The 27,045-nt window shown below is 44.8% G+C and overlaps 1 long non-coding RNA gene across 2 annotated transcripts; it reads right to left on the bottom strand.

Moving 5' to 3' along the window:
* Nucleotides 1-13,389: 13,389 nt before the first annotated feature.
* LOC150005782 (uncharacterized) lies at nt 13,390-22,494 on the bottom strand. Of its 2 annotated transcripts, XR_016511702.1 has the most exons (4): nt 22,383-22,494; nt 19,950-20,047; nt 17,084-17,174; nt 13,390-13,529 (listed from the first exon to the last, which is right to left on the bottom strand). It is a non-coding gene; the product is annotated as an uncharacterized LOC150005782 (long non-coding RNA). The 2 variants fall into 2 exon arrangements; XR_016511701.1 differs by lacking the exon at nt 17,084-17,174.
* Between the last annotated feature and the right edge of the window lie 4,551 nt (nt 22,495-27,045).

Below are 27,045 nucleotides of genomic sequence, written 5' to 3'. Positions count from 1 at the left end.
GGAAAACTGAGGGACTCTGTTGTTAATAGCACTGTAATGAGCAGTAGCAAGAGAGAAGGTTGGAAGCCCAGGCAGAGAACAGCTAATAGAGAGATCATAAGTGCCAGTCTAAGAAATCTGGCTGGATTAATATATTCCTTTTGAAGTTTAATTACAGATAAATTTGTTTTTAATCCCCCAAACTTTAAAGTCTTAAGATCCTCAATTTCAAGTTTTTTGAAATCTACAGGTTCAGGAACAAAAGCCTCACTATTAAAAAGGCAATGCTATATGCAATTTTTAATTGAATGTTAATTAAGCATATATTAGTGACAAGACTGGTGGATTTAGGAGTTCTGGCAAGAGACCTGTATTAGTCAACATTCTTCTCCAAAAAAACAGAAGCAATAGGAGAGTATATATTTATCAATCTCTAAATAGATTTATTTTAAAGTATTGGTTTATGTGATTAAGGAGGCTAGGCCGTCTGGAAGCCGAAGACTTGGAAAGGCAGGTAGTGTAGTTCAAAGGACTGAGAGTCAGAGAGATGACCATCTAGATTCCAGTCCAAGTCTGAGGGCTTGAGAACCAGGAGCACCAAGGACAGAAGATAGATGTCCCAGCTCAAACAGCAAGGCAGAGAGAAGTTGGCTCTAACCTCCCATTGCCTTTTGTTCTATTCAAACCCTCAGTAAATTGAATGATGCCTGCCCATATTGGGGAGGGCAATTTGCTTTAGTCAGTCTACCAACTTAAAGTCTAATCTTTTCTAGAAACACCCTCAAAGGCACAGCCAGAAATAATGTTTAGCCAGATATCTTGGCCTCCCGTGATTCAGCTAAGACATGAAATTAACTATTACAATACCTTTACATTCTTACTGTGATTCTGAATTTTAACTAGTATCAACTGAATAAGCTTTGGTCTGAAGAGATTTCATTCTATAGAGTTCATAGAAAGCCTATTGTTTTTTACAAAAGTTGTAATTATACAGTAATCTGGGAGGTGCCTTAAGGCTAGCACATTTTTTACCTCTGCAGATGTGTTTGTTCTGTGGCTCCAAAATGGACTTTGGAGAATGGGCAAACTGGAGAGGGGAGGGGGTCGATTTCAAAAATATGAAGATAATCACATACTAGATAGAAAACTAGATCAGTGCTTGTTTATCACATTGGAAATAGCCTCTTTCCCCAGTGCTGTGGCCATTATGTTCCACTGTATTCCAGGGAAACCTGACATCATTTTAATGTGTACCAGGCAGAGGGTTAACTACACCCACTGAAGCAGCTCTGTTTCACCCAGTGTGGCTCAGCTCCCTGAGGATTCTGAAGAAAGCCTTCAGGCAGGGCTGAGCTTTGTCCTTTGTGGATATGCCATCTGAATTTCAAGATGAACAACCATGAATAATAACCAGTGACTTTTGAGGTGGCAGTACAATACAGTGGTGGCCTTTAAAAAAAAAATTGTCGGGGTAGGAGTATACTGCTGTGTTTATTTCCTAGAAATCAGAGAAATATTAGGGTTTTCTTTTTTGTCCAGTTTTTGAGTAACATACATAGAATGTAGAGTAATATTCTGTGTGATGTGAACAGGTTGAAAAGGATTATAAATTTAATAAGGGATGAGAAACCTCAGGTAAAGGTGAAGAAATGGTGAGAGATATTTATAATTCATGAAGACATGAGGACTTTTTGGTAAACAAAAAAAAAGGTATCAAAAAGTATTTAGTTCGCTCTGTTCTTTATATGGTACGCTTTATACGTTCCCCCCAAATCACAACAGTGATAATAACAGTAACAATAGCTAGTACTTATGTAGTATGCACTATGTGCTACTCAGTATTCTGTGTATTTTACCTATACTTTAATTTATACATAAACAACTTTATGGAATGGATACTATTATTATCCCCATCTTATAAAAAGGCATGGGGGGGGCGGATTAAGGAATTTACCCACAACACTGGGTAAACAGTGGTGCTTATATTAGCACTCAGGCAGTATGGCTCCAGGCCTGTGCTCTTAACTGCTAGGCCACACTACCTGCTTAGTAATTTTTCTAGTTGTACAGAACTCTGAGTTCTAGAAGATACTTATATATCTATTATCTAGGAGATAAATATCTATATGGAGAAGATATTTATACACATACTTATGCTCATATGATGTGTAAACAGCAGGTGAATTTTTGCAGGTTAGGACACCTGAATCTCAAAATGACTCTGAATGTCACAAAGTAAGCACATGGCAAAGATCAGATTCAAATTCAGATATTCTGAAACAAAGCTCATACTCCTTCTCCTAGTCTACAATTCTTTCTTTAAGATTAAGTAAGACTCTAAATCAACAATTCCATTTCTTAGAAGTTAGTTTATGAAAACATTTATCCAAGGGTGTAACAATATATGTAAAAGTGATATCTTTCAAGCACTCTTTGTCTACCAAAATCAAACAAACAGAAAACCTGGAAATGATCTAAATGACTATCAGTAGGGAAGCGGTTCAATCAATTACGTTACAAATATAGTATGATGTCTTGTGTTAGGAGGTGAGTTTAGATGCATTGAAATAGAATTTTGTCCATGCAATATTTTAGTGAAGTCAGCAAGTTGAAAAGAATAAATACAGCATGAAACCATTATTTTTAGAATCCTGGCTTTGTCTGTATACTTTTATTTTTTCATTTAGTAAATATATACTGAGCACTTACTATGTACCAAGCACTGTTTTAGAAACTGGGGTTGCAGAGCTGTGTAAGATCAAGTTCATGCCCCTCATGGGTGATGGACTCTAGTGAGACATAAACTGAACAAGTTAGTAATTAAATACTTGCAGATTATTGGGAGTGCCTGGAAGAAAACTAAGCAGCATCTAGGGTAGGAGTGGGATGGCTCTGTGAGGTTGCATAGGAACGGCTACTGGAGGTGCAGGTGTTGGAGGAGAGTGTCCCAGGCAAAAAGGACAGAAAATTAAAGATTTCTGCATGGAAGGAGTTCCATGTCACCTAGAGAGGCTAGTGAGCCTAGTGGGTAGGAAGTGAAAGGAAGGTGTTTAAAAATGGGTCAGTCATGAAGGGCCAAAGTGGGTGAATTTGATTCCAAGTATAATGGAAAGTCCATGCAGTCATTTAAACTTCATTTTGCATTTAAGACAATTCCTCTGACCTTATACCCCCATATAATTAGTCATAAGATGTGGGTCACCCTGTAAAGGGATGAGACCTTTGGCAAGGCAGTGTTCTTCATTGAGGTCATCCTTGGAGGTGGCTGATAGCCTGGGGTGGTCTGCCAGCAATGTTTCTAGCAGCTGGGGAAGAAGTCTGTAATCCTGAAGAGTGCTCTGGGTGACACATCACAGCTTTTGCCACACTAAACTATCTGTAGTGTGCTGGTGACAGAGAGTTCTGATGGCTATTATTAGGTCGTGGCCTGACCTGGGGGGTTGTTGGTTCCCATTGATTTTCTATGTTCTTGATCACTATTTTCAAGGAAGGGGTAAGGCTTGGATATGGGATGTATTGTATCCATTGTATGCATTGTATTCTGTGGCCACACAAGGCTAGATTCTATTAATGAGAGCAGAATTCTTATTCTGTCCTATCCCATTGTGTCTGGATCCAGCCAACTTTGCCTCAATTTAAACTGTTGCTTCAAGACTGAGCTACCTACCACCTTTAAAGATGTTATTGTTAACAGTACTAATAATATGGCTATAATTTATTTCACACCACTATGTCTCTGTCGTTTTACCCATTTTATTATTTATTTATTTTTAGTGTTTATTCTATTACAGTTGTCACAATTTTTTTCCCTTTTGCCCACCCCTCTCCCACAGTCAATCCCCTCTCCATTTTCCATGTCCTTGGGTCATTCATACATGTTCTTTGACTAATCCCTTCCCCTTCCTTCCACCATTCTCCGCCTTCCTCTTCCCCTCCCACAGCTATCAGTCTGTTCCATGTTTCCATGTCTCTGTTCCTATTTTTCTTGTCAGTTTATTTTGTTCATTAGATTACAGTTATAAGTGAGGGCATATGGCATTTTGTCTTTCGCTGACTGGCTTACTTCACTTAGCATAATAGTCTCCAGTAACATCCATGCTCTAGCAAAAGGTAGGAGTTCCTTCTTTCTTTCTGCTGCACAGTATTCCACTGTGTAAATGCACCACAGCTTTTTAACCCACTCATCCAGTGATGGGCACTCGGGCAGTTTCCAACACTTGGCCATTGTGAATAGTGCTGCTATGAACTTAGGGGTGCATAGATTCTTTTGAATTGGTGCTTCAGGATTCTTAGGGTATATTCCCAGCAGTAGATACCCATTTTATTTTATTGAGTCCTCACAAGCACTCTCTGTGGTAGGATTTATTATTTCTCATTTTGCAGATGAGGAAACTGGGGCTCTGAGAGATTAACTGGCTGTCCCCAAGCTTCTGAGAAGCAGAGTCAGAAGCAAACTCTTGTGCTTTTGCCTTCATACTGTGACATCTGCCTCCTGCCCACCAGGGCCCCGGGCAACCTAACAGAGACTGTGTAGCACATTCACTCTATGCGCTGCACAGAATGAGACTGTCATAGGCAACGTCAGTTTTGAAAAAGAATTTGGAAGAAAATATTTCAAAATATTTGCTTTGGTTATTCCCAAATTATTAGGATTACAGGTAATTTAGTTTTCTCCCATACTTTTCAGAATTCCTTAAAATTTTACATGAACATATATTACATGTCTCAGTAAGAAAAAGCCTGGTTCAAAAAAAGAAAAGGTTCAAAAGTTACATCAGCTGTCAGTGGGCAAAGTGTGAAAAAAACACAACAGAGTCCGAGAATAGGCACAGTGTATATACTCTGCCCTCATTTGTAGAAATAATCCCATTTGTGTATTAGATGGGTTTCTGAATTGCTGATTCTAAATCACTTTTTTCTAAGTTGAAGACTGTTTTCAATACACTAGGAAAAGTAGTTATATAAACAAATACTGTAGTAATTCCCTGTGTAAAGTTATAATAATACATTTTTCTGCATTTTACAGTTACAAAGCATTTTATTTTAAAATATATTTTATTGATTTTAGTATTATATCCTAATTTTTCCCCCTTTGTTCCCAGTACCCACGTCCCCTCCAGCAATCCATGGGCAGTGCGTTTAAGTTTTTTGGCTCCTCCCTTTCCTATACTATTCTTGACACCCCCCCTGTCTATTTTGTACCTACCCATTTGTACTTCTTAATCCCTGCACTTTTCCCCCCATTCTCCCCTTATCCTCTCCCAGCTGATAACCCTCCAAATGATCTCCATATCTATGATTCTGTTCCTGTTCTGCTTGTTTGCTTAGTTTGTTCTTTATATTCAGGCATTGATAGTTGTGCATTTGTTGCCATTTTAATATTCACAGTTTTTATCTTTTTCTTATATAGTTCCATTTAACATTTCATATAGTAATGGCTTGGTGATGATGGACTCCTTTAATTTTACCTTGTCTGGAAAGCACTTTATCTGTCCTTCCATTCTAAATGATACCTTTGCGGGATAGAGTAGTCTTGGTTGTAGGTCCTTGCTTTTCATCACATTGAATACTTCTTGCCAGACCCTTCTTCCCTACAAAGTTTGTTTTGAAAATCAGCTGATAGGCTTATGGTAACGCCTTTGTAGGTAACTCTCTGCTTTTCTCTTGCTGCTTTTAAGATTCTCTCTTTATCTTTAGCCTTTGGTATTTTAATTATGATGTGTGGTACTCTTTGAGTCCAACTTGTTTTGGACTCTCTGTGCTTCCTAGACTTGAATGTCTATTTCCTTCACCAAATTAGGGAAGTTTTCTTTCATTATGTTTTCAAGTAAGTTTCCAATTTCTTGCTCTTCTTCTCCGTCTGGCACTCCTATGATTTGGATGTTGGATGTTTGGAAATGTCCCAGAGGCTTCTTATTCTATTTTTTAAATTCTTTTTTCTTCTTGCTTTTCTGATTGAGTGCTTTTTTCTTACTTATGTTCCAAATCGTCGATTTGAATCTCAGCTTCATCCACTCCACTCTCAGTTCCCTGTGGATTTTTTTTTCACTTCATTTAATGCAACCTTCACTTCTGCCTGAGTCTTTTTTATGCTGTTACAGTACCCAGTGATTTCTTTGAGCATCCTGATAACCAGTGTTTGAATTTTGCTTCTGATAGGTTGTTTTCCTGGCGTTTTGTTCTGTTCTTTCATTTGGGCCATGTTTCTTTGTCTCCTCAATTTGGCAGCCTCCCTGTGTTTGTTTCTGTGTATTAGGTAGAGGTGCTTTGACTCACTGTCTTAGTGGCATGGCCTGTTGTAGAAGAGGCACCCATCTGGATTAATGTGGCTTCTTGAAATTCTTAGTTGTCAGACTTCCATACAGCTTAATTTTCTGACAAATCTGGGTGATGTTTGTTTTATAGTTTAGTTGTAGTTTTTGCTGTAGTTGAGCACGGAGGCAAGATGTGCTTACCTGTGCCTCCATCTTGGCCAGAAGTCTCTTAATTTGCCCGCAGCCAGCTGGGTGGCCCAGGCGGTGGCCCCTCATATGTCTACAAAGCATTTTAATATGTACATTCTAGTCTGACTCTCCCAAAAACAGTGTTCAAGACATTGCTTTCTTTCTTTTCACAGGCACTGAACTAGCCTGAGATTTAGAATTTTCAGTACATTGACCATCAAAAGCTAGGAAAACAAACCCATCTAGGACTAAATTTATGTCTTATGATTGCTCAACCTGGTCTTCTTTCTATTTGAATTTAGTTACTTACAAATAATTTGCATGTCTTTTTGAAGAAAATTTGTTTATCAAGTACTTTATTAATTCATTCCGAAGCTATTAAATGTCTGCTTTGTGCCAGGCTTCCTCCCTTGAGTCGGGGGAGACAGCAACGAATCACACGGACAACATCCTCGTCTCCTGGAGTTTAGAGTTCGGGCCAGGGATCAGGGAAAAGGTGAGGGAACTGAGCAGGATCATGCTAAGCACAATAACTACGACAAGCAAGGTGCTAGGGCAGGGGGACTCACTGGTGTGTGGGTGTGGGTTTACTTCAGCAGGTCTTCTGGCGGCCCTTTCTGAGGGGGTAGTATTTGCACTGTCCCTGGAGAAGGAAGCCAGTAATGACTGGGTGGTGAGGGAGGTTAGAGTATTCTAGAAAGAGGGAACCCTAAGAGCAAACATCCTGAGATAGCAGGAATGGACTTGGTTTGTTTGAAGAAGCAAAAGACTGTCTGTATGACTGGAGTGGGGGTTCTTGTAGGGACAGAGGAAGCTAAGCATTTGGCCCCTGACTTGCTTTTGACCTCCCACAGAATGTGATCTTCCCAGAGGCTTTGGTGTGAGCAACAGCCAGTGTGGTCTAGTGGGTTCCAGCCTTGGCCCACCACTGACTCCCAGCCTCATTTTCCCCACTTAGGAAGTGCAGAGGTTGTCATTGTCCTTCACACCTACTGAATTCATTCCCCCTCCTCCTCCTTACAAGATTATAAGATCTGAGAAGACTGGAATGAGGTCTCTGTTTTATATCTTACTTCTCTATACCTCTAACCATTCCACCCACCCACACTCAAAAGCATTAGGGCCATTTCCCATGAATCATGACAGATTAACCGATACAGAAGTTATGGATTTAAGAAAAATACAGGGGTTAAACTAACCTGGATCTGTTGACCATTAGTAAAAACTATCAACAAACTCAGCTATAAAAGGGAAAAGGAGGCATGTGTAGGCACTGCAGCTGGCTTGCTGCTAGCTGCCAGCCAGCCCTCACCATCTGGGGCGTGGGGCAGAGCCCTGTTCTCCAGTCCTCTCCCTCACTTGGCTGAATTGCTGGGAAGAAATGTCCTCTCTTGCCTGTAGCCTGCTCATTCAGGACCTTCCTGGTTTTAGTACTGAAAATTTGCTGTCCTAGGTTCCCATTCAGTCCCAAGTAAACTGGGATAAGTAGTCACTACACCAGGAGAGGGTAGAGGAATGTTTTTTTCTCATCCACACACTATTTCTTCTTTTTATTTTTTCAATATTTTATTTAATTATTTTTTTACAGAGAGGGGAAGGGAGAGAAGAAGAGAAGGAGAGAAACATCAATGTGTGGTTGCTTCTCATGTGCCCCCAACTGGGAACCTGGCCTATGACGCAGGCATGTGCCCTGACTGGGAATCGAACTGGCGAACCCCTGGTTCACGCTCAATCCAGTGAGATACACACTATTTCTTTTGCTCTAATGTGTGCAGCCTGTCTGGCTGTGTGACAAACCTTCATCATCATTCCCCAAAATCAACAGGTTAGGAACAATGCGCTTTTGCTGACATAGTTGACTCTTTTCATTCCTGCATGTCCCATCCCTCTTCGAACACTAGATGGCAGCCTCTGCCCCCTTGTTTAAATAAAGTCTGGGGATGTCACTCAACTGGCCTTTTGGAAGTGCTAGCCATCTGGGAAGACCATGAGCCAGAGGATTGAGAGAGGGAGTGACATGAAATATAAATGTTCATGGGACAAACTGGAATAAGTAGATTAATGTGAAATGGCAAGGGGTAAAAAGCAAAAATAATCAGATTCGACTTAAAATCTTTCAAGAATTTAGAATTTAGGGTGGGAAGAAAAGCATGTTATTTCACTGCAGAGTGGATCTACATTCACCATCTGATCCTAATAACATATCCATTGAGAATAAACTGTACAGAGGAGGAAAAAAGCTAACTGGAGTTAGAGAAGCCAAATCCAGGGGAAACAATATCTTCTGAAGTGATTTAATTACAGTGTTGATTCTCAGGGTGAGTGAACAGTGCAATCCAGGGGACATCCTTCACGTGTGTTTAACCAGGCCCTGCTGATGGCTGAAGACAGGCTGACGAGCTTGGGAGGAGAGGCCCTCAGGAGGCTGAATGACTCATACGACCTGCAGAGAGCACAGTTGCCATGAGCCTTGCTCAACCTCCTTGAGGAGCTAAATTTATATGCTGAGAAAAGAGCACTGTGGTGCTGGACTGGCAGGAGGGAGCAAGGAGGAGATGGGAAGGGAGAGGGGCATCATCTTGGGGAGCAGGGGGGTCCCAGTTCATTTAAATGGATTCACATTATAAGGGCATTGTGAGTAAGCCTAAGGGATTTTTTCATGGAGGAAGTATTTTATGATCAAGTCTAGTTTTCTCTTTAAGCATCTGTCCCCCGCCACCTTAAATCTCAGTAAATATTAACATTGAATCTACAAAGCCTACAAATTATACTACTGACCGCCCTCCTCTTTCAAAAACTTATTTGAGTTACCGATTAACATACTGCCCTTCACAGGCCATACTCATTAACCCAGAGAATGGTGCAGCTGGATGGGCCCTCAGTAGCCCCGTGATCCAGGGTCTTTTCAAACTGTTGGAGAGTCCTGGCTACCCAGCGTTACTCTAGGGTTTCCTTAAACAGTGATGCATTTAATGCTGCACATAGAATAATTTAAAAATGTCTAAAGAAACTGTTACCACTTTTACCTCTTTTATTATGGGCTCTGGAAAAAAAATTGGTTTGAGAAAAAAAAGTCACTTATTAAAAAACAAGTTTGAAGACCAGGTCCACCAGAACTCTTCTCACTGACCCAACACCTAATCATAGGTCCTTCCTCATTGGTCTCTTTCATTGCAATTGTCTCATCATCAGTTCAAACTGCTGTAGCAAAAGAGCACACCTGGGCAGTTCACAACAAACTTCTTTCTCATAGCCCTGAAGGCTGAAGGTCTCAGACGAGGGTTGATCTGGTGGGAGCCGTCTTCTGGGTTGCAGACTGCCGACTTCTCATTGCATCCTTGCATGGTGGAAAAAGAGAAAGCTAGCTCTCTGATCTCTTCTTACGAGGGCACAAATCCCATTCCTGAGGGCTCCACCCTCATGACTTAATTACCCCCAAAGGCCCTACCTCCTCTAATACCATCACATTAGGGATTAGATTTCAACTTATGAATTTGGGGGGAGTCCATAACACATATACATTTCTGAGAACAGTCCCCTCCAGATGTTTTTGCAGCTATCTATATAGCTGACCCCTACGAACACACCTTGGGTCTAGAATGACCGAAACCTGGGAAGTTCTATTTTATGATGAACGTATGCCGTTTTGGCTGTTCTCTCTGGCCAGCCACAGAACGAGCATTGAGCCAGGCTAGGCTTCTCTTTACACTTCACCCTCTTGGCTACAATAATTGGTCAGTGGAATGAATATTGACCAGGACCAGCTCAGTCCAAGTTCTGCCCTGGGATTTTTGTTTCATATATAATTGACAAAATCTGGTGTCTCAGGTTATGAGTATGGTAGATTGTTTTTCAAAAATTCTCACAACAATGTCTCCCAGACTATAGCTCTTTTTACGATGTGACTTTTTCACTCCTCCCACTGAGAAGTGGGGTTTGTGTTTCCTCTCCTTGAATCTGGGTCAGTTTGAGTCAATGGAAATAAAGCCTTGTGATATCCAAGGCTGTGTAATAAAGGGTAATGCCCTTTCCAACTGGTTCTATTGGGTACTTACTCTTAGAACCCAGCCACCCTGCCACGAGGAAGCCTAAGCAGCCACATGGTGAGGTCATGAATGGGTGATCCGGCCGACAGCCCCAGACGAGGGCCCAGCAACAGCTACCATCAATCACCAGATGAGTAGGCAAGGGATCCCTTAGATGACTACAGGTCCCAGCTGTCAAGCCACCTCTACCCAGTCTTCGAGCCCCAGCTGATACCACAAAGACTAATGATGAGAGTCCTGCCCACATAATAGATTAGAATAGTAATAAATTATTATAGATTTGTGGCAAAAATAAATCATTATTGTTATATCAAACCACCAAGTTTGGGGTGGCTTGTAATATAGCGATACATAACTGAAACATGGAACTCGATAATAAGGATTTGTAATCTCTAGCAGCCATGTCCACAATGTGAAGGAAATTTATTAGTAGGCGCGGGAAACAATGCCAAGCAGAGAGAAAAGGGCAAGAAGAGAGACTGAGTTCCAATGATGGCTGAGTCCCCAAATTCAGTCCCCGAGGTTCTGTGCTCTCCACCTGCTTCTGTAGCTTTCCCACTCACACTGCAAGCTACCTACTCTAGCTTCCTTCCAACAAGTCCATTTCTTAAGATGACTTGATTTCTCTCTTAAGATGATGTGGGTTTCTACTACCACTTTCACGAAGGGGTCTTAATCATGCTCGCTTCCTTCTGCATATGTTCTACATCGTTTTTACCCAGGGTGTGGTGCAAACATCATGGCATCAGCCCCAAGTGGGAAAGATGAGAACACAGTGGTTTTCTTTTCCAGATCATATTTTAACAGGGTTCCCAGTGTGTTCTGATGCATGTTAGAGTTTCAAAAACTCATTCTGTTATAGCAGTCCTCATTTTTCTTACCCTCCCTGAACTATTGGCAAGAGGTTGAGGCAATGACACAAGATTCTAAAGGTCAGCTACTGACTCTTGCCTCATCCACTGTTTCACTCATATGAGCTGCACCCCAGGTGTGGGCCGCTATTCACAGGGGAATGGATGAGGACATGTGGGTGGTGGGGACTCTGTATGGGAGTCATTTCCCCGCAGAAATTATGGGTTTGGAATTGTTCATTCATCATCATTTCTTTATAGTATTTGCTGGGCCCTGCCTAGGTGTTAGGAGTATATCCAGGAGGTTTTATATACAGGGGTGGGCAAAAGTAGGCTTACAGTTGTGAGTATGTGAAAAACAGAGTTCATTATTGTATTATTTTCCTTATGAACAACTGTAAACCTACTTTTGCCCAGCCCTGTATATATAAAACACCACCACAATCAAGATAATCAACATATACATGACCCCTGGAAGTTTCCTCATGCCTAGTATGGAACATTTTTAGCTGTATTTTGCATGAAGAGTATCTTCCTGACAGGGGCATGGTGATCAGAATAGAACATGGATTTCCTTTGGTCAGAAACATCGACTCCATGCCATTTAATGAGAAATTCCATCTATCACTCTCTCTCCTTCACCCGCCCCTCCCCAGCCCCTGCAGAATTTAGGGAGTGGTCTGAATAACCACTTCAGCCCGATATGAGGTTGGCAACAGTGCACAAGTCCTCGCCTGTGCCTTTTCTTTATCCTTATTCTTCTTCCCCCCTACAATGAAAAGAGCCATAATTTTTGATTGCCTATCAAAAGCAAGAGACTGGGCTAAAAGCTCCACATACCATTTTCCACTCTTCAGTTCACTTTTTCTAGGTTTACTCTTTCTGAGGTAGACATTAACAGTGAGGTTAGTGATTTGCCAAGCGCCCCACGGCTGTTTGGTAGAGGTACTGGCATGTGAACTCTGGTGATGGCAAGCAGTGTCCCAGTGCCCAGCAGCACAGGTGGGGAGCTGCACAAGTCCAGGATCGCATTCACAGGGATGACAGCAACCCTCGTCAAAGCCCCTTCTCTTTGTACTCCGTGACTTTGCTTACACACGTGAAGCTGTTGTTTCCTCTTCCTATATGAGCCAGGTGAGGTAAAAGCTATTGGTACAGAGGAACATTTCTCAGGAGAGGCTGGCTGACCACGAGGACACCCCCATGCAGCCGCAAGCATCACAGTGAGTTCCCTAAGGTTCTCTCCCCCTGGCATGTGAAGACACAGAAAGAAGGTGGCCATCTACACGCCAGGAAGAGAGCTCCCACCAGAACCTGACCATGCTTGCACCCTGATCTTGGACTCCCAGCCTTCAGAACTGTGGGAAATAAATGGCCGCTGTTTGGACCACCCAGCCTGTGGTATTTGTTACAGTTGCCTGAGCTGACTAAGACGGCCACAGTTTTCTGAATTACATAAATTGGCAATATTCTCACTGGGCAGTGCTTTAATGGGACCAGACCCCTCTTGAGCTCCAGACCCACAGAGATACTTGGATATCTTGCAAGAACCTCAAAGTCATCACACCTGAGTCAGAACTCATTGTCTATACCTCCAGCCTCCTCCTCCTCTGGGGTTCTCCAACTCAGCACTGGCATCACCGTCTACCCAGAATCATGCTTAGGTCTTCCCCTTCCCCCTCCACCTAGCCCATCAGCCACCAAGCCGACCAGCTGCACCACCTGTGTATTGTGTTACAGTAGCCCCTCTCCATATTTCGGTTCACTTATCACGGCCTCACTGTATGGCAGGATTTTTAAAAATATTATATTTAATTATTTATCAAGTATTTTTCGCTACATCGTGGGATTTTGAGGTACTATATACATATGTTGTTAAAGTTACATAGTTTTAAGAGTGTAAAATATGTTTAAGAACATAAGTAGTGTTTATAAGAGTGTGGAAAATGTTAATAAGGGAGTGGGAAAGGTTAATAAGGGACTGGGAATGGTTTACAAGTGTGTGAAAAGGGTTTATAAAGCCTTAAAATATATATAAATACTAAAATAAATGTAAGGTTCCTAGTTCGCAGATTTTCACCTGCCACAGGGCGGTACAGTACTTCATTCCTTCTAACTGCTGCTACTCCAGTTTGGGCTCCGGTGATCTGTCTCCTAATGGCTCCTAACTGGTCACTTCTCGTCAATTCTCCTTCCAGTGGTCAGAGTGACTGTTTTAAAAAGTAAATCTGTGTTACTCCCAAGTCCAAACTTCGTAACCTGGCTTTCCATGCCACACAAGGTCTGGACCTTTCTTGTACCCCTTGTACCTCCTCTGGCCACTCTCCACTCACAGGGTAAATGGTGATCACGCTGAATTCCCATCTTGCCGTTCGGACCTCTTGTGTTTAGTGTCGGAAATTTTGCACACACGGGTCTTTCTGCTTAGAACACTTTTCTTTTATATATATTTTTATTTTAAAATTATATTGTGGTATGAACACTTAACATCAAATTTACCCTCTAAACAGATTCTAAGTGCACAGTACAGCATTGTGAATTCTAGGCACAATGTTGTACAAAAGGAATCGAGAATTCATTCATCATCTGTAACTAACTTTGTACCTCACCCCCTGAGCCCAGCCCACCCATTCTGTTTAACTCTAATCTCTTTCTAGCTTCCAGATCACTAAGTACTTCTGTATTACGGCCAACACCCCACGTCATTACATCTGCTTACTTAACAGTGCACTGAAAGCACGGTCTTCACTTCTGCTCTAACCTCCCTGACAGCAGGGGCCCTGAATGTGAACCCCACTGCTCTGTCCTTGGTATCCAGCGGTGGACCAAGCTCCTAGGTGCTTAACAGGCATTCGTTGAATGAGTTTGCCTTGAACATTCCTTTCTCTCCTCCCCTTTTGCTTCCCTTTAAGAATACGCTTTCCTTTTTTTAATGACTTTATTTATTTTTAGAGAAAAGAGAAGGAAGGGAGAAAGAGAGGGGGAGAAACATCAATGTGTGGTTGCCTTTCATGCGCCCCCCAACTGGGGACCTGGGCTGCAACGCAGGCATGTCCCCTGACCGGGAATCGAACTGGCAACCCTTTGGTTCACAGGCTGGCGCTCAATACACTAAGCCACATCAGCCAGGGCAAGAATATTCCTCTTTCAAGTATTATGTGTTGTATACTTTAATCTTCAAAGGGGATGCTTACCACCCTATCTGAGTGCTGAGAAGCCTCAGTATTGCCAGGGGAGCTCGCTTTCCCAGAGGTGCCATTATATGGATCACCACGTGAAAGCACTACCACCTAATACTCAATGTTAAATTGAACCAGAAGGCATCAACCCCTAAATTGCTAACAAGACACGAGCGCTCTCAGCCATCTTACATACTCGTTTGGATAGGGTGGGTTATGCTGTAAACATAAAAAAAAAAAAAAAATATATATATATATATATATATATATATATATATATATATATGTGATTTTAAACAAAGGTTTATTTCTTGCTTTTGCTGCTTGTTTATCGAGGCTGATGGGGCTTCTGTTTCACATCCCCTCACTCAGGGCCAAGGTGGGTGGAGGGCTGACCTTTCAGAGCCAGCCCCGTTTGCCAGCAGCAAGGTAGGGAGGGAAACGGAAAATTGCGCACCGACTGTTAAATGCTGCCACCTAGAGGTGACACGCATCACTTTCTTTCACAATTTACTGACTAAAATGAGTCACGAGGAGACAGGTATAAACAATCCTATTGTGCCAGACTGGAGAAGAATTAAAAATACTGGCAAACAACACTGGTGTTTATCGCAGTCGACATGGATGTAAAAAGAAGATAACATACAGAATTTCGACGTGATGTGCATGCTTTGCCCATTCCAACACAGAAAATAGGCAAAAAGGAAACAAACACAGGGTTGGTGGCAGGAAAGCAGAAGGCAGAGACACGCGGGACTGAAGTAAAGATGAGGTGTGGGTAGCAAGAGCCAGGAAAGGAGTTCACCAGCAGGCTCGGAGAAAGAAGCCAACAATCCAGAGCCAGGCAGGCGGCAGGACCCAGGGAGAGCTCAGCCAGGTGATCCTGTGTTACTCTAAGGGAAAAGGGACCATTAATCAGGTGGTGCGCAGATGAAAGAAAGCTAACATTTCATCATAGCCGTTTCACAGGCTGTTGATTCAGAAGAAAGTTTAGTTGGATTAGGCCAAAGATACTTTACTTTTTTTTTTTTTCCCAGAAGAAAAACATTTCTACATAGGACGCCTGTTTTATTTTTTCACTCCAGGTCAATCCAAAGTCCTTCAGACTAAGGCAATTTATTGCACTGGGTACCGACTTGGCTTGCACAGATATATTTGTAAAATGAGGCTATGAATGAAAAACACTAGTTCTTTCTCAACCTCCTGTTATCATAAAAGCAAAGTAAAGAAATAGAGCCAAACCCTTTTTGGTAAGTCAGCTCCTTCCCCAGTGTAAAAGCTCTTCCTTGGTTTGGGTTACCTATTCAAGCAAAGGCAGCAAAGGTAGATTCTAATTCAGCTTACCACTAACTGAGTGTTTATAACGGCTGCTTAAAGATCCTTGTTAGACGTCTGTGTCATCTTGGTGTTGGTATCTGTTGACTACCTTTTTTTAATCAAGTTGAGATCTTCCTGGTTCTTGTAACATTGAGTAAAAAAAATTTTTTAATTGAAACTAGCCTGGGCTTGAGCCCACGGACCTTCCCCTGGAAGCCTGGGCTGTGTGTGGTGGGGCTGCAGGAGCTGGCAGCCAAGCTGGGTACCCACAGTATGGAGGACAAGTCTCTGTGTGGTGAGTGAGCATCACGGGGGTTGGGGGTGTGAGGGACAGTTGGACAGACAGATCATCCACTTTCTCTGCACTTTCCAGTCAGCCTGCTTTCAAGTGGCTGGGGGAGGTGGTTTGATCCACTTATTTGTCCTGTGAAAGTCTGTGGTCCTAAGAGGTTTTCTCAGGGGACTGCTGTCTGTGGCAGACCACAAAGTAAGACAAGAGAATGGACCCCTTTCTAGCCAAAGTCTAGGGCACAGGAACAGTGGATGAAAGAGGGGATGGAGGGGGTGGTCTTAGGTTCCCAGTGGCAGAGTCACCAGGCATGCTTTGCTTCCTAAACTGGAGATTTGGGGGGGGGGGCATAGACCTCCCTGACACAGAATCTTAAAGTTGGGGCTGGGGTGTCTGACTTTTGAAACAAACACTTCTTAAGGCTGATGTCTGAGAGCCAGTCCTGAGAATGGCTTTACCCCAACCTGCCGAGCTCTCCCAAGGAGGAGAACCCTCCACCATGCAGCCCTCCAGGTTGGGGCCCCCCTGGGGAGCTGCTCTTGGCTCCCACCATGGCCAACCATGGGGAGCTTCACACTGCTGGCTGCCTGAGGTGGGGTACAATGGGGTACACCCAAACCTCTGCTTCCTCTAGCCCCAGGGCCACAGGGCCAACAGGTGGGTGTCAGGAACTCCAGGGTCTGGGAAGGTGGCCCAGAGGCAGCCAGGAATGGGTGAATTTGGAGTGAATGGCAGGCCAGGGAAGCCAGAGCTGATGAACGAGGCTGGTGGCACATCCAGGAGGGCTCAAATGCAACACTTAGAGGGCTGATTCCACGGGCCCCATCTCCTGTAGTTCCAAGAAAAGGGCTTGACAGCCAAGCAAGGCCAAGGGAGGGCTGCCCCGCTCTCAGCCACCTTTGAGCTCCCTGGCCATGGCTGTGAGCCCCTCTGACTTTTCACCGGACCTTGAAACACCCTTGGAATGTCAACAGCTTACCTCTCAGCACAGCTGGTATAGGCCGTTCTCTACACACTCCTGGCTCCCCGGCCCTGACCCAGTCCTGGACACCTGCCAGCACTCGGCACTCCTGTTACAGATGACAGGATGGCTATGTCAGCCAGCTGCAGGTGCCCATCATGGCTCCCTGCTCTGTGTAGCCACGGGCACCTGACTTCACCCCCTGTCCTTCCCTTTGCTCCTCCACTGAAGAGCTATCACAGACCTTGCAAGTTGGACCATAGTACAGTGCCCCACAAGCAGTAGGGGCTCAGGGAACATTGTCGGGCTTGCCTATTCCCTCCCACTCTGTCCCTGCCCCAAATCCTTGCTTCCGTGAGCAGTCCCTGCCCATGCTACCCGTGTGCATCCTTTCTGGGCCACACCTCAAAAGAGAGCCTGAGAGTGGGTCTCAGTCCCTATCAAGTCTGCAGGGCAGCCTCTTGAAAGAGGACTGAACAGAGATGACAGCCACACCCTTGGACCTCCTTCCGGTCTGCTTCTCAGTCACTTAAGAACTGCATGCATATTGACAAACTGCTTGTAAGAAAAAAGCACCGCATTATGTCTGCCTCACCTCGCTAGGTTTCACAGCTCCCAAAATCCTGACCTCTCACACCCCGGCTGTCCCTGCCTTCCAATTGAGGGTAGGTTTTTTCCTTTCAATCTTGTATCGCTTTAAGCTGTTCTTTTTAACCTGTCCACGTATGCTGAAGAGTGTGTTGGGTGTTGGTGTACAGAGTGTGTGTTTTATGTCTTTCTACAATAAGCTCTCCTGCCATTGTTAGAAATATGTATTCCTGTTGTATTCTTATTTTTAAAACATTTTATTTAAAAATTTTATTTATTGAGGGAAAAGAATGGAGGTAGGGGGAGAAACATCAATTGGTTGCCTCTGGCATGCGCCCAACTGGGGACCTGGCCTGCAGCTCAGGCATGTGCCCTGACCCAGAATCAAACCAGTTACCTTTCAGTTTGCGTGATGATGCCCAACCCGCTGAGCCATACCAGTCAGGGCTCCTTGTTGTATTTTTAAATTAAGATTTTTCAGAAGCCTCTATTGCCACTTGCTCTAAAGCAACTGTTTCCGTGGTTCTGGGTCCCTGCCTTTGATGCCATTATTTGAAAGCGGTCCCCACTGGCTTCTCACTGCCCTAGATGTTCCTGAAGTTCTCATAGCTGCTCTCCACCCCAGGGTCTGGAGATCCAGGAGGTATTTGTAGCCTGTCCAAGGAAAGGCGTGTGGTTGCAGATGAGGAATTCAAACCTGGAGCACAGCAGAGGTGGCAATTTTTAAAAATTTCTGTGAGCTGTTCTCTGGATGTCTATGTATATGTCTGGCTGGTTATGTATAATTGTAAGCATGCGTGTGCATGTGTATGTATCTGTTTGTGTGTGTGCTGCCATTGTCCACAGGTATGGCTGTACAGAGTATGTGTTTTTATGTCTTTCTGTGAGTGAAAGATTTGGGGGCCACTGATACTCATAATATCTTAGATAGCTAAAGTTATGAGGACATGCAGAGGGGATCACCAGGGCTAGTGGGGAGAGCAGGAAGTGACCAAGAATGGAGCCCTGGGAATACAGAATTTGAAGATTAGGCAGAGAGCCCTGGCTGGTGTGGCTGGTTTGGTTGGAGCATCTTCCTGTGGACTGAAAGGTCGCAGTTCCACCCCAACCAGGGCGTGTGTGTGAAGCAACTAATGGATGTTTGTTTCTCTCTCTCTCTCTCTCTCTCTCTCTCTCTCTCTCTCTCTCTCTCTCTCTCCCCCCACTTCCTCTCTCTCTCTCTCCCTCCCTTCCTCTCTCTGAAATCAATAAAATAAATATATATTTAAAGATCAGGCAGAAAAAGGAAGATGAGCTACATCAGGAAGGGAGAGCCAGGAGGAGTGGATGGAAAAGGACGAGCGTGTGGCACTATGAATTTCAAGAAGGCTGTGGTCAGAGGTACCTAGTAGAGGTGAGACTGAGAAGTGCCCATTGGCTTTAGCCCCAAAGAGAGCTAGAAGACTGGAGGTCATGGAATTGGGACTGCAGTGAGCTGTGGAGTTGAGCAGATGTAAGCGGGTAAAGGCAGGAGTGTGGATCATTCTCTGAGAAGGGAGAGAAGAGGCTAAGAAGTCTCCAGACTGCCAGCCAGGAATTTTTCAAACAGGAGTGAAAATGCAAGCCAGACGGCTCTGACCACCAGGGGGCAGCACTTGCATGGAAGAGCGCTGCCGGGGCGCACAGGGGCGCACAGACGGCGCACTGGGACACACACCAAGATCAAGGCACAGAAAGGCAGAACCCAAGCGGACACCAGGACCCTCGCAAATATCAGAAGCAGTTCTGCTTAAGTCCAGGTGATTTATGTAGTTCCGACAGATACTAATGGGCAGTCAGGCATACGCACACACAGAGGATCGCAGATGTCTAAGAAACATCTAGCTATTATTCGGACGTTAAGAGAATCTCTTCATTTGCGACAATATGGATGGCCTTTGAGGGCATTATGCTAAATAAACTAAGGCAGACAAAGGCAGAAAAATACTATGTGAATGAACTCGTGTGTAATCTAAAATTTTTTAAAAGTCAGAAAACACCAGATTTGTGGTTGCTGGGGTAGTGGAATGGTGAAGGTGGTAAAAAGATACAAACTTGCAATTTTAAAAGGAAAAGTTCTGGGAATGTAATGACATTACGGTGACTGTAGTTAACACCGGGGAAGTGAACGTGAAAGTTGCTAAGGGGTCGGGCCAGGGTGGGCCGAGGGCCGGCAGCTGGGACAGAGCGCGTGGGGCTGGGCGCTCCAGACTGGCTCGCCAACAAAACAAGTCGCAGGCCACCGCTGCTGGACAGGGCAGGTGGGCCACTCACTCACCCTCATCCTGCTCAGCGAGCTCCGCTGCTCCAGACGTGGCTACGGGTAAGACCAGAGGACCACTGGCCCCAGGACGCTTCCCACCAGCAGCAAACTGCCTAAAAGGAACCCAGTTTTCAGCTTCCACTTGTTCTGGCGCCTAGAGACACACAGCCTAGCGCAGCTGCTGCCCCCGCTCTCGCCTCCCGCCCCTCCCCCGCTCTCTTCCTCCGTCCCCCACTCCTGCCCCCTGGGCTGCAGCCCTCTCTGTTGCCGGCCCTTTCCAGCTCCAGATCCGAACTGCCCTCGACTGGACCTTCCCTGGGGCTCTTCCTTCGCCCCTTCCCCGAGCCCCAGCCGCCCAGACCGCGCTCCACCCCGCAGTGCTCCGCCCCTCCTTGGGCTGTCTCCGCAGAGCTCAGACGGACCGTACGATTCGCTCTTACAAGCTCCCTTTCTGTCTACCTGCCCCCCTTCTAGATCCGCAGTCCCCTTTCCCTCTCCCCCCACTGTCCACACGAACCTCCTGGGCAATCTCCCTGTCACTTTGTAACTAATTTACACTTTCCCGGGGTCTAGTTCTTAGCCTTAGCCTTAGCCCCGCAGCTTAGCTCTTCGAAAAGCTTCCAGATTCCCAAACTGGCGTTGTAATGACGGGCCCCTTACGCAGGTGCCTTGCAGGATCCCCCAGCTACCCCGCCCCACCCGCAGCCTTGATGCTGCGCCGGCTGCCCCTCCTTCTCTTACACCTGCTCCGGGATCCCTGCCCCTGGGCTCAGAGGAAGCAAACCAGGAAGTCAGGGCTACCACTGAAGCTCAGAGGCTGCGCGTGGCTGAGTACCTCTGAGGGTTTTTGTTTGTTTTTGTTCTTGCTTTGTTTTTGTTATTGATGTTTTTGCTTTCTCACAGGGCTCCTTAAGGGGGTGGATTTGTAACAGAAGGGCCCAGGGGATATATGGACTGGAGGAGCTCACTTGGAAAGCTAGCATTTCACTACGTATTTCACTTCGGAGCTAATTGCAAAAAAGCCTTTTTTTTTTTTTTTGCCAGTAAGCAATATCAGCCTTGTTCATGAGCAGCCAAGTTTCTGTTCTGAGGACCTAATTTTTGCCACTTTAGATGAAGGTTTCTTGATTTCTGTTTTTCAAACACCTTTTCTGCCTGAGACATAAATTCTATAGGAGAATAGAATTCTATGTTTAGCCAAATATTTCACCGAGGAAATAACTTTTGTGCCCGTATCTCTCAATAAAGATGTCAATCACTTTACTGGATAGTCACATGTATGTAATTGTGTTATTAGTGTAACATAACCTATTCTAAACTGCCTGTTTAAGTTGAACAGAATGTTTAATAACCTAACTTTTAGGATGGTGAAAACGGATCCTTTTTCCTAATATTATTTTATATTTGCAAGTACTTAAAAACAAGGAAACCTTGGTTATTTAACGTTTTGGAATGAAATAGAGAATTTGAATCATCAAGATAAATAATAGTATCAAACTAATTTTACCTGCTTTATTTTTGGGTTTACACTACTTTGTATATTGGGGAATTCTGTAAATGACCTAATACAATCATCAGTACATAATGATACAAGAATAAACTGTGTGTTTTGCATACTCACAACTGTAAACCAACTTTTCCCCCTACCCTGTATATTATAAAGCTGGTATAAATGAAACAATTTTAGACACACTCAAGAATAGGAAAAAAGATCAACAGAGCAAGACAGAGACCAGAAATAAACCCAACTCTATGCAGAAATTTAGAATATGTGGGGGAAATGGATTATCCAGTAAATAGCACTGGGAACACGGCTAGCCATTTAGAAAGACAATTAAGTGTGGATCCATGCCTTTCTCCTTCACATCAAAATAAATTGCAGGCAGATCAAAGATTTAAATGTAAAAACTGAACCATGAAAGCATGAGAAGAAAGCATGAATATATTTCTTTTGTGACTGCAGAGTAACTGACTCTGTAAACTGTGAAGGAAAAGACTAATTTGATTCTGAAAAGCGTACCCTCGCAAAATTCCTTTGCAGCAAAATACAAAAGTCAGCTAGTTGCAAAAGCTGTGGCCAGGTGACCATCCCCTGGCTTTAGAGTCCCCACAGCCACTGAAGCCCACCTGTCTCACCAAGTCCCTCCTCCCCGCTCAGCGTGGCCGTGGGATATATGAGTAACATGACCGGGAACGTGAAATCCCACAGCATCCTCCAGAAAAAAGGGTTCAGTGCCAGGCATTTCAGAATTGGATCTGTGGGAAGCTCCCAGGCCCGGCAGCCAATCTTCCCGGGGTTTACGATTTCTCAGCAACATAGACACATGGGTACAAGGACCTTCTCGGGAAAGACAGAGAACGCCACAGCGGGAATGTGCTCTGAATCGAGAGAGTCAAGCCCCAGCCAGAGATATTTCAAGAGTGCGGTGATCCCTGTGATGTCCTTACCTGTGAGGAGAGGGTCTATGACATCGGTGGCAGTTCTGACCTTGCAGCCTATGCATGTGATCAGCGTAGATGTGGAAGACACCCTGAGGGGGAAGGGGCTTTCCTTCTCACAGCACTTAAAAAAATAAGATTTTCCAGTTCATCACTTTAAAACACATTCCTTTTGCTCATTTTGTAGTGGTGTATTAGAAATTTTCTTTATTAAGAAGTTATTATATTACATTTTTGAAATTATAAATGTCTTTACTTTTTGACTGTATGTCTTTCAATAATGACAACTTTAATAGAAACACAAAGTAGAAAATGGGGGGAGTCATTACTGAAATCAAGGGATTATTTGTCCAATTAATAGCTCACAACATGAAATAAAGTAAAGTGATTTAATGTAAAAAGAAACAAACACATACACAAACACACACAGAAAGTCAAAAGATCAAGGAACATTGGGAGACATATTTACAGCAATATGAGAGAAAATGTGCCAATTTCCTCAGCTACTCAGGACTGAAAGATAAAGAACTTGGTGGAAAGAAGAGGCAAGACAACAGAGAACAGCAGAAGAGATTCATGTGGATAACAGATACATTAAAAGCTCAGACTAACTCATAATTTTGTAAATAAGTCACCAATTTTTACCTGTCACAGTGACAAAGGTCTGGGATGTGTTGGCAGGGGGAGGAGACATGTCAGACTCTGGGGGAGGAGACCAGGGGAGCCTCTGCCAGAGGCAGGTGGGCAATTGCTGCCCACGATTTCCTCGCACATCCCGGGGGAGCCAGCACTTCCTGCTAAGAATTGATTTCACTGCAGCGTTATTTATAAGAGCAAATCACTGGGAACAACAGGGCAGCAGGCAGTCCTTGGATAACGTGACAGCAAGAGAGCCCCAGCACACACTTGCACATGGGAAATGCAAGGTGAGAAGTTTGCGCTGTTTGATTTTTAAGGTTACATACAGTACATCATACACAGAGGTATCACTACATGTATACAGTATATGCGATTACATATACACACACATATAAAAGCATGTATATGTTTTGAAAATTTTTGTAAGAATACAGAAGACTGATTGCCTCTGGGAAGTGGGCCTGGAAGTTGGGGTTTAGGGAGTGAAGGTTCTGCCTTTGAGTTTTCACCTGACAGCCCCCTTGACTATTTGAATTTCTTCCATGAGCACGTGGCGCTTTTGTAATAGAACCAAAATGTACTATTGCTGCCACTGTTGCTGAAGATGGTTCAGGCTGCCATGTAGCAAACTGAACACAGGGGCTGTGGGTGCTTGTGGAGAGACACTTAGCTGTCCAGGTTCCACGTGACCCCTGAGATGGTGTTGGTGCAGCTGATAAGAAATGGATGGATTCCAGTTTTATTTAAAGGGCAACACTACCAGGAAGCAAGGGACAATGCTCTGCGCCCCCACAGCCACTCTCCCACCCACCTTTCTGCCCCACGGCAAACACATCCCATGTGCCACTGGACTATCGGGTCTGTGGGACAGAGACCACATCTGTTTGGTTCTCTACCGCTTGGAATAGAGCCTGGAGGACCCCAGGAGGCTGCCAGCACTGAGCACCTGCTGGAAGAGTTCAGAGCTTCAGAGCAGGAGGCTTCCCGTAGGGCCAATGCAGCTAAAGGCACAGAGCAGGTGGGAGCCCTGGGGAGGAGGTAGAGTGGAGCCAGCTCTGCCTGCCCCTCCCAACTACTCACTCTCACAGGGATGGCTCAGCACCGGGGCAGAGCCTGCTTGGCTCCTGCTGAACAAGTATATGAATGGCTCCCACCTACCCCAAATCTGGAAGCGTATGCAGACACTGTCCCCTCCTGGCAGGTGTACTTCCTACCTCCCCCACCATGCACTCCCCCTGCCCAGCAGGAAGCAAAGCAAACTCTTCTAGGTGAATGGGCTGGCCCAGGACAAAGGCTGCTCAGGCTCCCCTTGCACTGCTGAGCCCAGGCCCCGCACACTTCTTGCCCTGCCATTTGCTCCTGCAGCTTAGAGGAAGTGGTCCTCTCTGGCCAACCTTCTCACTGAGCCTTCCTCTAACCCTCAGCACCTGAAGGCCCCAAATCCCTGGAGCAGGGAGCCACAGATTGGTCCTAGGAGCATGAAAAGGAAAGAGCTTCTGCTAGATTTTCTTTTTCTTAAGGAGAAATGAGGGTGTAAGTGTGCACAGGAAACTGGGGACCCACCAAGCTTCTTGTGGGGTGCGACCAAGGGCCTGGCAGGGCTGGGTTAGGGGCAGCCAGACTGTGAAACGCTCCAGGGACCTATAGTCCTAAGAGTGACCTCACACTGTGCTGCACCCCCTATGCCCTGGCGCAACCCCTCCACCTGTTTCTTCTCACACCGTGTGTGCGGGTCCATCTTCCCTCCCAGACTCTGAGCTTCTCACGGAAGGGCTGCAGCTTCCATCGCTGCCCGGAGCGCGTGGCACACCCTAAGACAACAGATGTTTGTTGACCTAAAAGAAAGGAATATTTGTCATTGTAGTCACACAGCCATAAACATAGGTCCAAATTCAGGGAATCTCTACTCAAAATTGGGGGGATGCCATCGTCTGTGAGCGCCACCAAGGCAGAGCTGACAGGAGGGAGGACATGCACATAGCAGAGTACCTGTGCTTTGCAGCTCACCAGCACCTTTCACGTCACTCCAATGTGTCACCCTGGCAACAGCCCCAGTTCCCAGACAGAAACCAGGTGTCACTGGCTTGCTCGGATCCCACAGTGGCCAACTTGGGCCCCACCCTCTGGGCTCATTGCTCACAGGACATGAACCTGAGGGACATTTTCAAAGGAAGAGGGCCAGTTGTGGTTGGGAAAAACCCACTGTGCAGAGGTCTTGGCTCTCTCCTGATATCCAGGGGCAAGGACAGTGCCTGCAGGCTGCCTGCTGCTGTGACTCCTGCTGTCTTGCCCTGGGGACGCTCCACCCCTGAAGGACAGGTTGGGTACATGGGGCTCCTCAGGTCTGCCTGAGGAACACTGGGGGACATGGGGGACATTCATTCTCCTGCCCCACTCCCACTTGACACAAAGTGCCTCACTTTCTTTGTGTTAGGACTTAGGGTTCTCAGTCAGATTTCCTCCAAAAGAGTTCTGCCATAAATAGGGGTGCCAGATTTAAATAATAACACAGGACAGAATATCGGTATACATATAGTTATACCAAATAATATCACTAAATATACATTTAGCTAAAAAACTATCTGTTGCTGCTCTAAAATTCAAGTTTAAGTGGGTATCTGGTATTTTATCTGGCAATCTTAATTTAAAAACATAATTATATTTAAAATAAAATATAATAAAGCAAAACAAAAATAATAAAATAAAAATAAGTACAATATAAGATACCATTGAGAATAACATTCAATAAAATATGAAAAATAGTAAAAGTAAAATAAAATAAACACTCTAGCAGCGGGCGAAGGCCTGTGCCAGCCCCTAGCACCTTCAGGGTCGCACGGGGTGGCGGTGGCGACTCCGAGGCCTTTGCCCTGCACCACACTTCAAGCCCCTCTCTCAGGCCACTGCGTAGCTGTTGACTCAGACTGGCGACTCACCCGGGAGAGTGACGCAGTGGCCCTCAGAAAGTTCTGGAAGAGCGGCCGTCCAGGGATCGGCCTGCTGGGCCTCCCAATGGCCAGCGCCGGAGAAATGGGAGCCTGCCACCTAGCGCCACCCATCCCCCGCACCAGGCGCCCTAAGGACTGCAGGGGTTTATGAGTCGCATTTTAACAGAATCTAGAAACGGCATTCTGTCGCTCTGAAAGGAGCCCCGAAAAGTGAGCCTGATGCTCTGTTTTCAGGGCAGTCGTGGCGCCCCCCAGTCCCATACCTCCGCAGGAGTCCCATACCTCCGCCAGCACCTCCGCTGCTTTGCGGTGCCCGGGAGATGGTCCTGGACGCCACCCTCGTCAGTGAGGTCCCAGGATGCTGCCAAGGCCCCGTGGGAAGGTGACACGGTGACAGCTCTTCTAGCTGAACTTTGCTGTCCCTGCATTCTGCCATTCAAATCCCAGGTGACATTGTGTAGGTAGAAACGGGTGAGGGTTACCTTGGTTTTTCCCTGCAAATCTGAATGCGGAAAAGCACAGCAGAGATTATTTGCTGTTTTGGGATAAAGCCAACCTGTATGTTAGAAAAGATGATACTAAAGCTATCATTCCCAAACCTGGCAAGCTACAAACCAATATCGCTGATGAATAGATGCAAAAATCCTAAACAAAATACCAGCGAATCGAGTACAATACATTAAAAAGATACTACATCACAGTCAAGTGGGGTTCATTCAGAGGCACAAAGATGGTTCAATCTACACAGATTGTTCAATGTAATACACCACATTAACAAAATACAAAAACCATATGACCTTATCAATCAATAGATGTAGAAAAAGAATTTGATGAGATACAGCATCCATTTATGATTAAAACACTCAATAAATAGGTATAGAAGGGAAGTACCTCAACATAATAAGGCCATATATCACACTCAATGGCAGAAAATCTGAGTTTTTCCTCTAAGACAAGGGTGTCTGCTCTCACCACTCTTACTCAACATAGTACTGGGAGTCCTAGCCAGAGCAGTCAGGTAAGAGAAACAAATAAAAGACATATAAATTGAAATGAAAAAGTAAAGTTTCATTTTTTGCAGATGA

This window comes from Furipterus horrens, unplaced genomic scaffold (assembly GCF_987537825.1).
Source record: "Furipterus horrens unplaced genomic scaffold, mFurHor1.1.pri manual_scaffold_6, whole genome shotgun sequence".
In the NCBI taxonomy this organism is placed as follows: domain Eukaryota; kingdom Metazoa; phylum Chordata; class Mammalia; order Chiroptera; family Furipteridae; genus Furipterus; species Furipterus horrens.
Note: the sequence above shows the minus strand (reverse complement) of the source record. Positions and strands in the feature narration are given on the sequence as shown.